This window comes from Paroedura picta, chromosome 4 (assembly GCF_049243985.1).
Source record: "Paroedura picta isolate Pp20150507F chromosome 4, Ppicta_v3.0, whole genome shotgun sequence".
In the NCBI taxonomy this organism is placed as follows: Eukaryota; Metazoa; Chordata; class Lepidosauria; order Squamata; family Gekkonidae; genus Paroedura; species Paroedura picta.
The window spans coordinates 60680950-60696389 of record NC_135372.1 but is presented as its reverse complement, the minus strand read 5'-3'; the positions used below and the strand labels follow the sequence as shown (position 1 = coordinate 60696389).

General features: G+C 44.3%; 1 protein-coding gene across 4 annotated transcripts in view; it reads left to right on the top strand.

The window, feature by feature from the left end:
* Window positions 1-1576: 1576 nt before the first annotated feature.
* The window catches only part of LRRC8D (leucine rich repeat containing 8 VRAC subunit D), an 80776-nt gene continuing 66912 nt past the window's right edge, over window positions 1577-15440 (top strand). For 3 of the 4 annotated variants that reach the window (XM_077333070.1, XM_077333069.1, XM_077333065.1), the window contains exon 1: window positions 1577-1745. The gene's annotated coding sequence lies outside the window, so the exon portion shown is untranslated. Of the gene's footprint in view, window positions 1746-11871; window positions 12002-15440 lie in introns of those variants that run through there. The other variant, XM_077333067.1, reaches the window with a different exon arrangement.

The window sequence follows — 15440 nt, the reverse complement described above, 5'->3', positions numbered from 1 at the left end:
TGTTAGTAGATGTGTTCCACGTGACAAAGATGTAAAGTGGCTGTCAAAATGCTGACAACTGTGAGAGGTGTGTGTGTGTGGGGGAAACAGGGCAGCTGAAGAATAAAGGCTGCTCAGATTGGGGAGACTAGATGAAGAAGGGCTTATGCAGAAGAAGAAAAATAGGATTTACTTGGAGATAGGTACAGAGAGGGAAGGTGATGCAACTTGGCAGAGGGGTGGGTGGGATGGCATGAGATGCAGCAAACTGAGCTCTGGGTGAGGTAAAGGAAGCTGGACTGCCCAGTCTTTTCAATTCCCAGCCTGAATTCACCATCCCTTTGCCTTTTCTCGGAATAAAACTCTGCTGACTGAGAGCCTGTACTGCAACACAAAGACAAACTGTCCTGTCTGCTAAGACTAAAGTCCACATGTACCTTAAAGACTAATAACATTTATTTCAGCATGAACAGAGCTCACTGCCTCAGACTTGTAGCTACCAGTCCAGAGACAGAGCAATTAATGTTTCCACATTCCTACTGAGACTCCCATAACTCTACTTAGTAGTTCCTAGTACTCTTTGCTTTAGCCACTGAGGGCAAGAGCACTAATGTTTCTATGGGACTGCTATGTGTACTGCTAGAGAATCCCTCCCATGTCAACATGTTTTATGAGCATCTTCAAGCTTTTATCAATCTCATTAATGGCCAATCCACTTCTTAAAGCCTGCTGTGGCTTGTTTTAGGGACAAAACCTGTCTGCACATGTGCAGTATGCAAAGTGTTTTGTAGAGACATCAAAATGAGGAAGGGTTGTTTTGAAAAAATAAGCTGTGCTTCCCAATGTGTTACAACAGCATGGAAACAGCTAGCATAGAGTGGTGGTTAGTGATGAATTGCAATGTGGGTGGAACCTGGTTCGAATCCCTCTTCACTTTGAACCTCACTGGAGGACCTTGGGCTGGTCATTCAGTCTAGAAGCAGGGAGGGGGAGGGTCATTTACACCATCCTGAACGCCTTGGAGAAACTTATTAAATAAGCAGGAACAACTAGCACAGTATTAAAACAGTGTTGGAGTCTCTGCTGTCCTTTGCATTGCTTACTCTTCACAGAATTTACTGGCTGTTTCAGTCTTTGTTTGCCCACAGTAAGGAGGTACATTGCCTTATGCACGCGACCTATATGCACGACCATAGCGCGTAAGTACATGCCTGCCTGCATACAGATAAACTGCTTGCTGAAACGTTTTTTAAAATAGCCCAGGAGGGATGCAGTCCCGTTACTAGGCGGACGGCGCACTGCAACGGCGTGTGGCTCAGCAGCGGTGCCGTGCCTGCTCGGGACTGGAGGCCCGTCTGCTCCCAGCAAGACACACAGGCGGAGTTCTTCCAGACTGCCGCGCGCCCCGGGCGAATCTGGTGGGAGAAAGCGGCGCCCGACGCGTCCCAGGAGGCGAAGAAGGCCCAGGCGCCGCAGACAGCTTCCCCGACCGGCCGCCGCCGGCTCCGGCTGCACCTGAGCCTCTGCGCCGGGGGGGGGGGGGGGAGGCCGGCGATCACATGGACTCCGTCGCGGGTGCTATTGGCTGGGGCCTGGCCACTAGCCGCGCTCTGCGCCGGGGCAGCCGACTGCGGGTGGAAGGCGCCGGAGGCTTCTTCTGGCGTTTCTGCCCAGGCCAAAGAAACGAGTTCGGGCCCGCTCGTGGCGCCCCCAGCATGGCTTCGCCGCCAGAGTGAGCCCCTTTCCCGGTGGCCCGGCAAGCGGAGGTGCGTACGAGCGCGGTGAACGGGCTCTGGACACTCGCCCTGCGCTGCCGCGTCACAGGGTGGCCAAGCCTCGAGACAGCCTCTCGGGTCCTCCGGTATTAGCCCAGGAGAGCGGGACGCTGCTAGCCTGAGGGGTCCCAGTCTCCTTGGAGAGCAGCAAGGCGAAAGGGTCGCAGACAACACAGCCCGAGATTCAAAACGGGCTTCAGCCCAGACTGCTTCCCCCCATCCCTTGCGCCTCAAGCAACGAACGGAAATAAAAAAAGTTATTCAGTTACCTTGTAATCAGGTCGATGGATAGATAAATAATTGTGGACCCTTACTTAGGAAAGGGATCCGTTAAGGATATTTCTGAGCATATGTAAACTGCTGAATATGTGCCCTTTTAAAAGATCTGCATTTAAAAGATCTGCCTTATCACAATTTTTGCTTGAGTGAACTGAACACATGTCGCTTATTTTAAAAGGCCTGAAACATTTGGAATTCTTTAACTGTGTTGTCAAATTGATTGTCTCTCTTCTGTACCTCTCCAGTAGCCCAGGTAGATTTAAGGGCAGTTTCTCTGCTATATCTAAGTGAGAAGCTAATCCAAAAATGATCTAATCTGAGTGTTGCCCCCACCAGGTTCTAAGAATACCTTTAAAAATGCAAGTGCTTGCTAATGAGGCACTTAATGTGGCCGGGCAGCTGAAGGCAGATGACTCTGAGAGATGTGAAATGCTCAGATCTTTGTTGTATTAAGTGGAGACAAAATGTTTTGTTCTCAGATCTGATGCTTCCAGCTCACAGTGATAATGGCCAGAGGTGGGGGGGGGGACAGGACTGGAGTACACCCAGCAGTAATTAAGTCCAATATGATAGGAAGGTTAATATCCTCAGCTTAAATTCCTTCGCTGAAGTCCTTTGTTCTCTTTTTATCCTGCTACCAACAGCAAGTTGCCCCAGGGACACCTATAAATGTTTAGAATAGCAGCTGCTGCGATGAATGGAAAGGGTAACTAATTTTCCAGCAGATGGTAAAAAAGGGGGAGGTAGATTGGAAAGATAATTGAACTGGGAAGAAAACACTGTAGTGCAAGTGGATAGGGAAAAAAGCATATAGCTGGGTGGATATGCAGGTGTCAACAAAAGAATCCATTTTGGAAATACAGACCAGGTAAAATACAAAGCCTTTTGCCCCAGGGCCTTTAAGTGTTGCCTTGTTAATTCATGATGCCTCCCTCAATCATTTGTGCCCTGAGCAACAGCAGTGGCTTTCACACTATTCTCAAACTGCACAAAGCAAAGTGTAGGCTTGTTTCCTGACTGGTGTCATGCTTTCAAGAACTGGCTTTTGATGAATAAGTAGACTTTTTCACTGGTTTATAGGTGCTCCGCCCTTGCTATTAAATGACAGCTTGGCAAGGGATTATGAAAGTATTATTGAATGGTCTTAAAGTACAGTTAAGCACTCTTTACTCCCCGCCCCCCCCCCCCCCGGGATAAAGGCGATTTATTACCCCTATACCACTGTGCCAGCTGCAGAAGAGATGGTGACACTTCAGTATGTGTTTCTGGCTGAATGACATCTACCTTCTGGCCTCATCCAAGAGTGGGAGTTGTTTTTTTATTTTTAGATAACCCATCATAGAAAAAAAAACATTGCTGTACTGGAAGTTTAATGTATGTGATCAGTAATCTGTGTTTAATCGAGTGAACAGAGCAGGTGCGAAGGTGTGTTAGTGTCTTAACATTTCTTTGATGCCATTTATTGAGAAATCCTTAAGACTTTACAATATTGACTCATTACTATAAGCACGGCTGAAAAGAGAGTAGAATCACAGCAGGCTTGCACAGCTCACTAGCCCAGTGTTCTGTCTTGACAGTTTTTGGTGTCCCAGACAGGCAACAAGAAGGGGCACTTTGCTGAGCTGTGTCAGATGACGTATGTTCAGATCAGTGGGTCACAGAGAGACTCAGATCAGTGAGTAGAGGGATAATTTTAGAAAAGCCATTTAGGGGTTACTGGGAAGTGTGACAAAATTTCAGTAAGAACTGATTGGCTGATGTGGCGGAAAGAGCAGGATTTGCCGAGTCATGGTTATCAAAAGTGTGAGGATGTATCTGAGAGGACTGTACTAAGCCCTCCCCTAGGAGCGGCCTTGGGCGAGAGCAAGTGAGGAAAGAAAGCAGAATGTGTTGGCTGCAGATGGTAACTTCAAGCTGTTGACACAGGAGACTAAGGGAATTCTTCCACTGACTATAGCATGCCCATCTTCCATTGCTCTCCTTTTGGAGCCTGTGTATTTAAAAGCAACCGGTACAAGGCGTGAGAGCGCAAAGATCTATGGGCTTTGGATCAAATATTGTGCTTATAGGGGAGTTGTAAATTGTAAATGAAAGGAATGAGCCAGCTTGGTGTAGTGGTTAGGAGTGCGGACTTCTAATCTGGTGAGCCGGGTTTGGTTCTGCGCTCCCCCACATGCAGCCAGCTGGGTGACCTTGGGCTCCCCGCAGCACTGATAAAGCAGTTCTGACTGAGCCATAATATCAGGGCTCTCTCAGCCTCACCTACCTCACAGGGTGTCTGTTGCGGGGAGAGGAAAGGGAAGACAACTTTAAGCTGCTCTGAGACTCCTTCGGGTAGAGAAAAGCAGCATATAAGAACCAACTCTTCTTCTGTATTCATAAAATCACAGAGTTGGAAGGGGCCATACAGGCCATCTACTCCAACCCACTGCTTAATGCAGAATCGGCCTAAAGCGTCCATGGTAAATAGCTGTCCAGTTGCTGCTTAAAGAGGGGGAGCTCACCACCTTCTGAGGCAGCCGCTTCCACTGCTAACTGATACTGTTCTAACGGGAGTGTAAAGCTGTTACTGTGAGTCCTATTCTCTGCTGCCAACAGGAACCATTCCCTGCATTCCTCCAAGTTACAACCTTTCAAATAAATACAGCAAACATATCCTCTCTGAATCTCCTCTTCTTCAAGATGAACATTCCCAAATCCCTCAGCCTCATAGGGCTTTGTCCCTGATCACCCCCATCGCTCTCCTCTACGCCTTCTCAATGTTGTCCACATCTTTTTTTATGTGACTTTCATGCTGTGGCCATTGCAACGGCAACCTCTGTAGTCTGATCAGGTGTTTATGGGAATAAGTAACACAGAATGTGATGAGATCACTACTAAATAAACTAAATGCATGGAGGGTAATTTAAGGAGCAGAACTGCCATTGATGGCTGATTATTATTTTTAAACATTTTGACATTATTATAATGGGGAACATAGTGAAAACAGCATATTCTGACAGTTTATTGCAGGGGTCCCCTACATTATGCCCGCCAAGACTTTTCTTGGTGCCCACCAATTGGGCTTTTGCCTACAAGGTTCCTGATTGGCGATTGGAGATTTGAGTTGGCTGCTCAGTTTTATAAAAGTGTTGCTTTGGAAAGCAGCTGCTACCTCAGCACAAGGATTTTCACTCTGTGATAGAAGGTAAACTGCAGCAGCCATTTTGTGACTGGTTCTGCCACTTGTGGCAGCCATTTTGTGGCTGCATCAACTTCACAGTGTCAGAGTTTTGAGCCCACAGGCTCAAAAAGATTGGGGATCCATGGTTTATTGTAACCTGGTAGAAATATTTAATTAAGCATTCAACATCATTCCTTCATCTGGAAAGCTAATCTCATTTGCACAGTTCCTTTCATAAGGAGGCAAAGTTTACACTAAGCACAAGAAAATATGTCGGTGGGAATATTTTGTAAGGGATTTTCATAATCACCAGAACTTTTTATACCATGTTTGGGAAGAAGATCTGTAAACCTGGCAAGAGACAACAATCAAAGCACTTTTGACAAAACAGCAGAGGAAATGTAATAATAATATATTATATATAATATAATAATATAATCTTTAACCACTCCTATTAAATAAAAGGGTAAGGCCACCTGGGGAGGAGTTAGGGTGGGCACTGTCCAGGATAAAAACTCAGAGGGCCCAATCAGGAGCCGCAAAGCGGCTCCTGATTTGGCCCTCCGAGAGTCCATCCAGGGCCAAGCAGCCAATGGGGAGGTGCTCAAAGCGCCTTCCTATTGGCCCCTCACCAGGACAAACCAAAATTCCATTCACCCAGCCCAGTCTGGCTGCCAGTCTGCTCCTGACCACTGCAGGGAGAGGAGGTCAGCAGGGCTGCCAAGGGGGATGAGAACAGAGGCTTGGACAGGCTGTGCCAGCCCTTTTCGCCCCAAGGCTGCCCTAACTCTCATGTCCAACTGCAAATTCCCTCAGAACCCTGACAGAGCTGGCAGGAGGCTGCAGAGTGCTCCCCCCCCCCTTCAGGCCTGCTGCGAAGGATCCTCTGACAGGCCCTGACTGAGGGGAGGGAGGCCTTTCCAAGAGCAACGCAGGGGAGCCTGAGGGCCTTCCTTTTGAGGGGGGGGGACTTTCCCCTTCTGCCAAACAGTTGCCTGACAGGGAGGCCACAGAAAAGCCCCTTCTCACTTAAAATACTGCTCTGCCCGGAGGTTAGACACAGCCAAGCCATGTGTCTTTCTTCTTTGCAACTCTCTGCAGATTTGAGGCCACTGCACAGCATTATTCTGCAGAGGAAACTGGCTCTTTTGTCTCCTGTTTCATCTGCACAACAACCCTGTGCAGTAGGCCTCAAGTCTTTCAATTCAACAACAACCTGTGTGGGAAGCCTTAAATGTTTCTTCTCTACCACAACCCTGTCCAAAGTAGCCCTTTCTGTCTGGGGAGCTGATCTTTATACTCTGCAGGTGAGCTGTAATTCCAGGAGCTCTCCAGGCCACACCTGTAGGTTGGCTACCCCTGGGTTGGAAATATTCCTGGAGGTTTGGAGGTGGGACTTCAAAATCATACAATGCCTCAGAGTCCAGCCTTCAAATGAGCCATTTTTGCCTGCAGTTGGTAGGGAGTGGTGCAGGACTGTCCCTCCTGGCCTATGGGTTATGGCCAGCCCTTACCAGCAACTGTTTGTATTCTGGAGCACAGGCAGGCAGACCAGCATCAGTCCTGTGAGTCTGGAAAGTGCAGGAAGATCTAAATAAATATTTACAGCCTGAAACTGTAAATAGAGAACAAGTAAATGTCTGGAGACAAATAGTAACTGAAATAACTTATTGGCCTGGCAAATAACCTTGGCCTGGCAAATAAAAAAAAACAGTATAAAAACCTTACTAAGGTCAAGACTGCTGTGCACAGAGAGTCTTCCTCTTAGGGTTGCCAGCTTCCCTGTGAGGCTCGCTACCCCACCTCCTTCATGTGGAGTCTGCTATGGGGAGAGAAAGGGAAGACGATTGGAAAATGCTTTGAGACACCTGAGGCCTGCTGGGTCATTGTGGCCCATTCCCAGTTCTCTCAGATCTCTCACAACCCCACATATCTCACAGGTTGACTATTGTGGAGAGACGAATGGAAAAGCTGTTTGTAAACCGCTTTGAGACTCCTTTTGGGTAGTAAGCAATAGGGTACAAAAATCCGTTCTTCTAAGGAGCAACCATGAAAGAAGCATGTGGGCACATAACATTTTACCAACAGTGAAAACATGGGAGATAGAGGAAACAGGGTGGATACCTGTGTACTGTGACTACCCCATGTGTATTAGGGCAGAGGGGCATTTCGGTGAATGTGGCCTAATTCACACAAGAAGGGAAATGACACAGAACTGGGAGGAATTGGTTGCCATGCCCCTAAGAAAAGTCTCCAGTCTGATTTTCCCTTCACATATCTGAGGACATGGCTCTGGAAAGCTCATCTGTAACCACTATGCCACAATTCCCAAAGGTCAGTCTTCTCCCACACTCAACGAACATTCCACACCACAGGTTCTTGACACCCATATCTCCACACCCATGCCCTCATTTGCCACCATGCCACCACAACCTCCCACACAACACACACATTCAACCCCATGCCCTTAAAGACTGGACAACTCTTCCCCTTCCTCTTCCCACTGCCAAGCTCTAGCGCCCGTTGTATTCTTGGAGACAACGGGCTTTGCCCCTAGTAGTACATAAAACAACAGCTTCTTTTTTCTCAGCAGCAGTGTTGCACCTATCTTGTGGTAGCTTTGAGAGGACTCTAAACAGTGACATGAATGAAGTTGTAGAAATGTTTCATTCTAGAAGTACTGAACTCAGGCTGCCCTTTAAGTGAAAGGAAGGACCAAGCTACTACAGTGAGTTCTTTGGCTAATGCTTAATTTTTAATACTTAGAATGATTAGCTATTGGGTAGGAGTTTCATTCTATGATACTACCCAAAAATTGTTTTTACAACACACAAAATGTAAAATCATGCTTTTAGGATTTGTGAAGCTGTTTCCAGTTTATAGCATGAGCCCATCAGCTCCCCAGGGACGATTTGCCTGTAGGCTTAATAATCCTTTGTCAATTTAAATTGTGTCCATGAGTCGGAGATACTTTGTTGGTTAGGGTTCAGAACTGAGTTGGGAACAGAGGGGCAGTGGGGAAGGGGAACATGGGTGCTCATCTCCGTTGCATGCAGGTAAAGTGTCAGTTATTTCCATCCAGTTATGGAAAGACGCTTTACCCTTGCCCAACTGTAGTGAACATTGGCACTGAAAAAACAACATACCTGGCTCAAATGTATTTAGATGCTTCCCCCAAAGACCTTTTCTGTAGACATAATTGCATGTAGAGTGCAATACATGTATTTGTTTTTTTTTGTACTAATTGGTTCTGGGTTTTAAGTGTCTGAGCTCTATACCTTCTTCAGTCCTTTAGGACTAATTTTAGATGTGGGGAAGGTAGGTAAGGGTTTAACAGAGGCTGTGCTTGGTAAGAAATAGGACTCCTTTATATACCAATAGGCACGTATTCCTTCTTATTGGGAAGTTTGCAACAAGAAGCCTGGACCAAAATGGTTAAATTACAGGCTGAGTAAAACTGTGTGTATATAAAAAGCTGTTAAGTTGCAGTTGACTTACTGCAACCCCCTGTAGGGTTTTCAAGGCAAGAGATGTTCCTATATGAAGTTACTCTGAACTTTCATGGTAGTCTTCCATCCATCCAAAGACTAATCAGGGCTGACCTGGGTTAGCTTTAGAGATCTGATGAAATCAGGCTAGCCTGGGCCATAGAGGTCACAGTAAAACTAGGAACTCTGTTTTCTGGTCCTGTTTGGGAGTTCGATCCCAGCAGCCGGCTCAAGGTTGACTCAGCCTTCCATCCTTCCGAGGTCAGCTTGCTTGTTGGGGGGTAAACGGTAATGACTGGGGAAGGCACTGGCAAACCACCCCATATTGAGTCTGCCAAGAAAACACTAGAGGGCGTCACCCCAAGGGTTAGACATGACTTGGTGCTTGCACAGGGGATACCTTTACCTTTACCTTCCCTGTGTTCTGACAACCCTCCCACAGTTTCCTCATTGCAATCCAAGGAGGCCACTACAAAGTATCATAGCTATTACTTTCTAGTGTTTTCGCTGCTGCTGAAATTGCTAATTTTATGGAAGAGAAACAAGGAAGAAAGGAGAAAAACGCTTATGCAAGACAAAAGACTAAACAAAGATAGGTCCAGCCATGGACAAAGTGATTCAGCCCTTTACAAAGCATATCTGCCTTCATAAAGTAATGAAAGTAAAGGGCTACAGACAGGCTTGGATTCTAAATAGCGCTGGAAGAAAACAACTGATTTGCCCTTCTTTCTCCAAAACTGTGCTCCTGCATGTCAGTGGGACCCAGAGGACTGGTGTGGGGAGATATTAACAGAAACATTGTTATGTTGGAATAATAATGGAAAGGCAGTTCTATGGGAAGAAAAGTGGAAAAGCCATTCTATTGCTGTGCGAACAGAATGGCACTTTAGAATCTAAGCCTCAGCTTTTCTTTACAAACCATGAAAGCTGAAAAATGTGGATCTGGAAAAGGTTGCTCTGTACAGTCAAATTCGCCATGCTGTGATCAATTTGCTGTGCTAGAAATGCTTGTTCATTGGTCATGTTTGTGCTGCTACTGTTGTGAAAATGCATAGTTGCATTTTCCCATTACTGAAATGTCAATATTTCGTATTTGGGAAAAGTGGGACTCTTCCTAAAGGTAAAATATTTTGTGGCGTGTGATTGCTTGAGCATCACAAATCCTTATTGTTTATGAGATGCTTATTGTTTCTTTCCTCTTACATCCCATCCAAGCTGCGTGAACTTTTTTTGTACTCAACAATTATTTACTTTTGGGGTATTATGTGCATTAGACTCCAGGTCTAGCTTTAATTTTTTTTCTTTAGAAAAGCTCTTTGACTGCCTTTTCTCACACACATATCATGCTGTTTTCTTCGGCTAGGCCAGCCTTTCTCAACCAGGATTTTGTAAAACCATGGGGTTTCTTGATGGCCCTGGAAGTCTTTCCTGTATGGGTGGGAGTTAATTTATTTTTAATTTTTAAAATTTGCTAAACATTTATCAGGTGACATGACCATATATGGTCTGCCCCCCTCCCCAAATGGGCAATGATGGGCTTGGATGGGGTAGGAAGGGCTGGGGCCCTGGCGGTGTGTGTGTATAGCTATGCTTCCAAACTATAATCTGCATGATTAAGCCACTTCTGGGGTTTCTTGAAGCCTGAAGAATGTTTCTCAATGGTAGAAAAGCTTTTTCCATTCTCCCTTCTGGAGGCTCAACCCTAACATGTCTGAAAGTTCTGTCCCTGTAAGAGCCCTGCTGGATCAGACCAGTGGTCCATCTAGTCCAGTATTTTGTCTCACACAGTGGCTAGCTGGTCATTCAGGAGGGCAAACAACAGGGCATAGAGGCTGAGGCCTTTTCCTATGCTGCCTCCTGCCTGGTGTTCATATGTCTATTGCCTCTGAATGTGGAGGTTCCCTTTAATCACCATGTTTAGTTGCCATGGATAGACCTATCTTCCATTAATCTGTCTATTCTCTCTTTATAAAGGCATGTGTGGTGGTGGCTTTCACTGGCAGTGAATTTCATATTTTAATCACTTGTTGTATAAAGAAGTATTTCCTTTTGTCCCTCCTGAATCTACTGTCTATCAGCTTCATTGGAGACTCTTGAGGTCTAATATTTTTAGAGAGGAAGTTCTCTCTGTTTCCCCTCGCTCTACACTATGCATAGTTTTATAACCCACTATAATTTCCCTCAGTGGTAATCTCTTTTCTAAACTGAAAAGTGTGAGGAATTTCAGCCTTTCTTCATATGCAAAGTACTCCAACCGCCAAATCTGTACTTTTTTCAGCTCTGTGATATCCTGTTGAGGTAGGGTGACCAGAACTGCATGAAGTGTTCTGAAAGTGGCAACCCCATACAGAGCTATTATATCAACCATAATCCCCAACAGAGAGTTTGCCTTTTTCACTGCCATGGCACACTGGGATAAACATTTCGCTATTATTAGAAAGGCAGTATTGCAGAAACACCACTGGCCAACACTTTGAGGAAAGACTACACTTCACTCTAACTATAATTATGCCAGTTTACATGATTTCATGATCAGTCTGTCCATCCCCCCCTCATGTTAGCACAGAATAATTCAGAGATCTGTGACACTCTCAATCTAACTTTCCAGAATAGTACAACCAGATTAGTCTACCTTGGTCTGAAGCTATCATATTATCATATATGATCTTTAGCTGTATTCTTACATGGTATCCTCTGCTTGTAGCACACTTCAGCCTGGAGTTCATGAAATGACTTGTGGTGAGTTCTTAAGTGTACAGTTGCCAACCATTTTCTCATTGTTATGGATCGTTCAAATACACTGTTCATGCGAGTACAACACTTCAAATATGTTGTTAAGGCAAAATCTTATGTCAGATAGTTACTTGCTCTGCTTTTTAGTTTTCACCCTGCCTCTTGAGTCCAGAACAGCCTGCAGGAATAATAAGAACAATGGCAAGCATGTTTTTAAAAAGATATTGTACATTATTCAATAGCAATCTAGTGCATAGTATTTGTGTTTTATGAGACCCATTCTGGAAGTGAGAAGTCTTCTAATGGGCCACACTTGCCATTAGGCATCTTCTAGATCTGCTTTTAATGGTGATTAGTTGTACTGAAAGCATAGTGGTTGCAAAGAGTGGGTTTTCCTGCTTGTTTCCTCTCTTCAACAGAATCGGCTGCCTATAATTTTGCGAGGCAACTCTAGGCCCTGCCCTGAAGAAGGAAGCTGAATTGGAGGCCAGTATTTTTTGTCTAAGTGTGCCATCAGTTCAGAGGATGAAATCACTGAATTCTAGTATGCGCCGTGTTATACTAGAGCCGCAAGGGAGTGGCAGGTAATAAATCCAATAATAATAATAATAATAATAATAATAATAATAATAATAATAATAATAATAATAATAATACAAGGAGCTCCATTCTGTATTAGAGATGTGAAGGCAAAAGTAAATTTAGAAGAAAACCTGGCTGAGTTTAACGGACTATTTCCTCTGATGATGAGAGGAGGTAGATTAGTATGTATTCCCTCTCGTGCTCTGACTCTCCCCATGCAGTTTGGGGGAGAGGAATCCCTTCTCTGTCAAGAGAAGTTTTCAGGGGCCGTTTTGTGGGTAGATGAGGCAAGGCAGTCCTTCTCCAATGGCAGAAATCCCTTCAATTGGTGCAGTTTTTGGGGGGACACGAGCTACTGTTTGCTTTTCTCTCAGGATCATTTTTCATCTTTCCAAAATTGTCAGTTTCTTGTAATCATTTAATAAGATGGGGAATTTGTGAGAACTTTGATTTCATCTAAACCAAGCTTCAGTGAAACTCTTCATTCCAAATGCCATTAACTTGACATTTCCCCCCTTTTTTGGAACACTATTAATATTGCCTTTGTACTTTTTCATGAAAAATTCATGTCAAGCTGAATATCCTTTTTTAGTTAAATGGGGTCTTTTTGAAAAGACTGAGTTCTGTTTGAGATATTTTGCAAATGTCATTTTCAGTTGTGCAGTTTACATACACACTTACTTTGTAGACTTCTTTGGCTAAATGATCATGCGTGAATTTCTGCAAGTTTTTCCCCTCCAAATGATGGCTACACTGATGGGTGTCTCCAGACCTTGTTCCTGGATCCTTTGACGTATGAAATGAATAAGTTTTGTATCAAGTACAGTATTTCTTTCTTTTTCATAGTCACATGTATTTTGGTTATTTCACCATCTAGCTGTGCGTTAAGCTGATGTAGGAATTTCTTATGGTGTTGTATCCTTAGTCATAGCTCAATTTACCAGCTGCAAAACAGTCCTCTTCTTGTTACCAAGCTTACCAATTTGTTCTTGTCTACTAGCAACTAAAGAATATGCTGAGTTGCTAACCTCAAACCTCCAGGCAGCAACTGGAGATCTACCACCATTACAATTGATCTCCAGATGATCCAGATCAGTTCCCATGGGGAAAAAATGGTTGCTTTGGAGAGTGGCCTCTATGACATTATAACCTGTATAGTTCCCTCTTCTCCCCAGGCGCCATCCCTGAAATCTCTAGGTATTCTCAGCCCAGAGTTGGCAACCCTAATCCAAGAGGATGTAGTTTAGTCCCTAAACAGTCTGGACAGGGTCCTGAGGAGTTGGATTGTGCATGCTATGAATGTTGCAGTTGGGTTTTGTAGTTTTAATTTGACTGTGTAGATCCCCCACCCCCCAATTCCTGTACTAACAGAATATGCTTTGTGAAATCATGTACCAAATAGCAGGATATGCCTGCTGGTATTTCCCCCCTGCCTCCCTGCATTGAGTATAATTTCTGAAACTGTAGGAATTATTTGCAGATTTGTGTGGTCTTTCTAAAGTTACATGGAACTCAAAGGTGACAGGACCAGCAAGATATGACACCACTCCCTGCTGTAAGCATTCACTGTACATTCATTTTTCTACTGTACTTTTGGCTTCAACAAGTGGAATAGCTAGTAACATGTAAAAATGTACATATGCTTTCCTGAGTTCCATGCAGGTTCAGATTTCCTAGAAATCAAACTGACAAACATCCCATAGAGTAAAGAGTCCTGTCCTGCATATGCATAGTTACCCAATAGCATTGAATTCCTCTTTCAGAACAGTATGGTCAATCTCCATTTCTTGAACTGATTTTAGGGTGCTGATGTAGGAACTGAACATGCATTTCACTAAGTTGTCATTTGCTACCATCTTGCACTTGGTTCTGTGATTGCAATATTTATTTATTTTTAAGAGAAGCCAAAAAGTTATCAATGAGTGCAAGACTTCACTTTCCCCGACTCTGCTAATATTTTTCTGCTGGCTGTATCACCTGTGATTTTCTGAGTTCATGGCTATGTTTCTTGTGTACCTATGAGGCCAGATTTGGGTTTTCGTATGGCTCCTGTAAGGGCGAGTCTTCAATTTACACCATCTCAGAGAATCTCAAGTACAAAAAAGGGGCCATCTCTTGAATGAACCACTCCAGCATACATGCAGTCTTGGACTGGTGGCCACTTGATCATTGAAGCAGAAATCTCTTCAGGTGAAAAGGGCACAGAACCACATCTTCTCATGTGCATAAGAATTCTACCAGTACATGGCACAAGTGTATTGTGGAAAGTACTGCTGAGGCCAGGCTTGCTTGAAAGTGATTGGCCAATGGATTTCCCACCATTTTTAGGGCAATCTCAAGGTTCCTCAAAATTTGGTTTTTAAACATCTTTGCACATGAACTCTCAGTTTTCAGAGCGCTGTGTTTGCCATTTTGCTTTGCCATGGGTAATCGAAATTTCAAAGTTAGTTATGGAACAGCCAGGGTTAATTCTTGTGTTTTAACTGCTTGCACTATTACTTTCAATGTTCAGTCTCCTGCTGTTCTGTATTAAGAATTCCATGGACTTCTGTGAAGTTTAAGAAAGAGAAAGTAGCAACAACAGGAATTGGAGAACTTATCAGCAACAAAATGTTTGTGTGTGGCCAACAAATAGTTAAGAGTCAGAAATGGCTTGCAGCTTGGTTGGTATGCCATGGCTGGTATACAGTTTCCATGATGGTGGTGGGTCAGACCTAGAAGCCAAGACTGGTGGGATAATTTTGTCTTCCTCACATGGAGTGATGAGACATGGCTCAGCAACTTCAGAATGACATGGACAACTTTTATGGAGTTTGCTGAGGTTCTTAGGCTGCAGCTAGAACACCAACCCTTGAGGATGTGCTCACCAGTGCAAGTCGAGAAGTGAGTGGCAGTAGCCATTTGGTACCTCACAAATAGTCCTGGGTACCATCTTGTGGGACATCAGTTTGGACTTTGCATCTCCACAGTTGACAAGATAGTCTGGAGTTCTGTTTTGTGATGGAGGCTCAATTATAGTGCAAGGTCGACTGCCTGGGCAACAAGATGGGAATAGTAAATTAAAAAAAATTAAACCAAGGTTAGCATTATAATGCAACAAGTTCCTGGTCTGTATGAAACTTTTTGTAATTAATTAAATGTTATGTTTTGCCTTAAACGTCATGGATGGATTAGCAAAACTGGGTATTACCTATTATTGTGGCTCTGGGTAGATCTTATATAGGGATTTGAGCACTAGGGAGAAAGATCAATGAGTACAGGAACAGGAAATTTTTCTTCTTCGTGCTTCTTCAGGGCACCGTAGCGTAGGCCACATGGGTTGCATCACCGATACAGAGGTTGGATGGAGTGGAAAGACTAATGGTTCCTTCGTTTCCACCAACTCCTCTGTTTCCTCTGTGATGCAATGGATTCTGGTGTGTGTGTACCTGGAAATCCTAC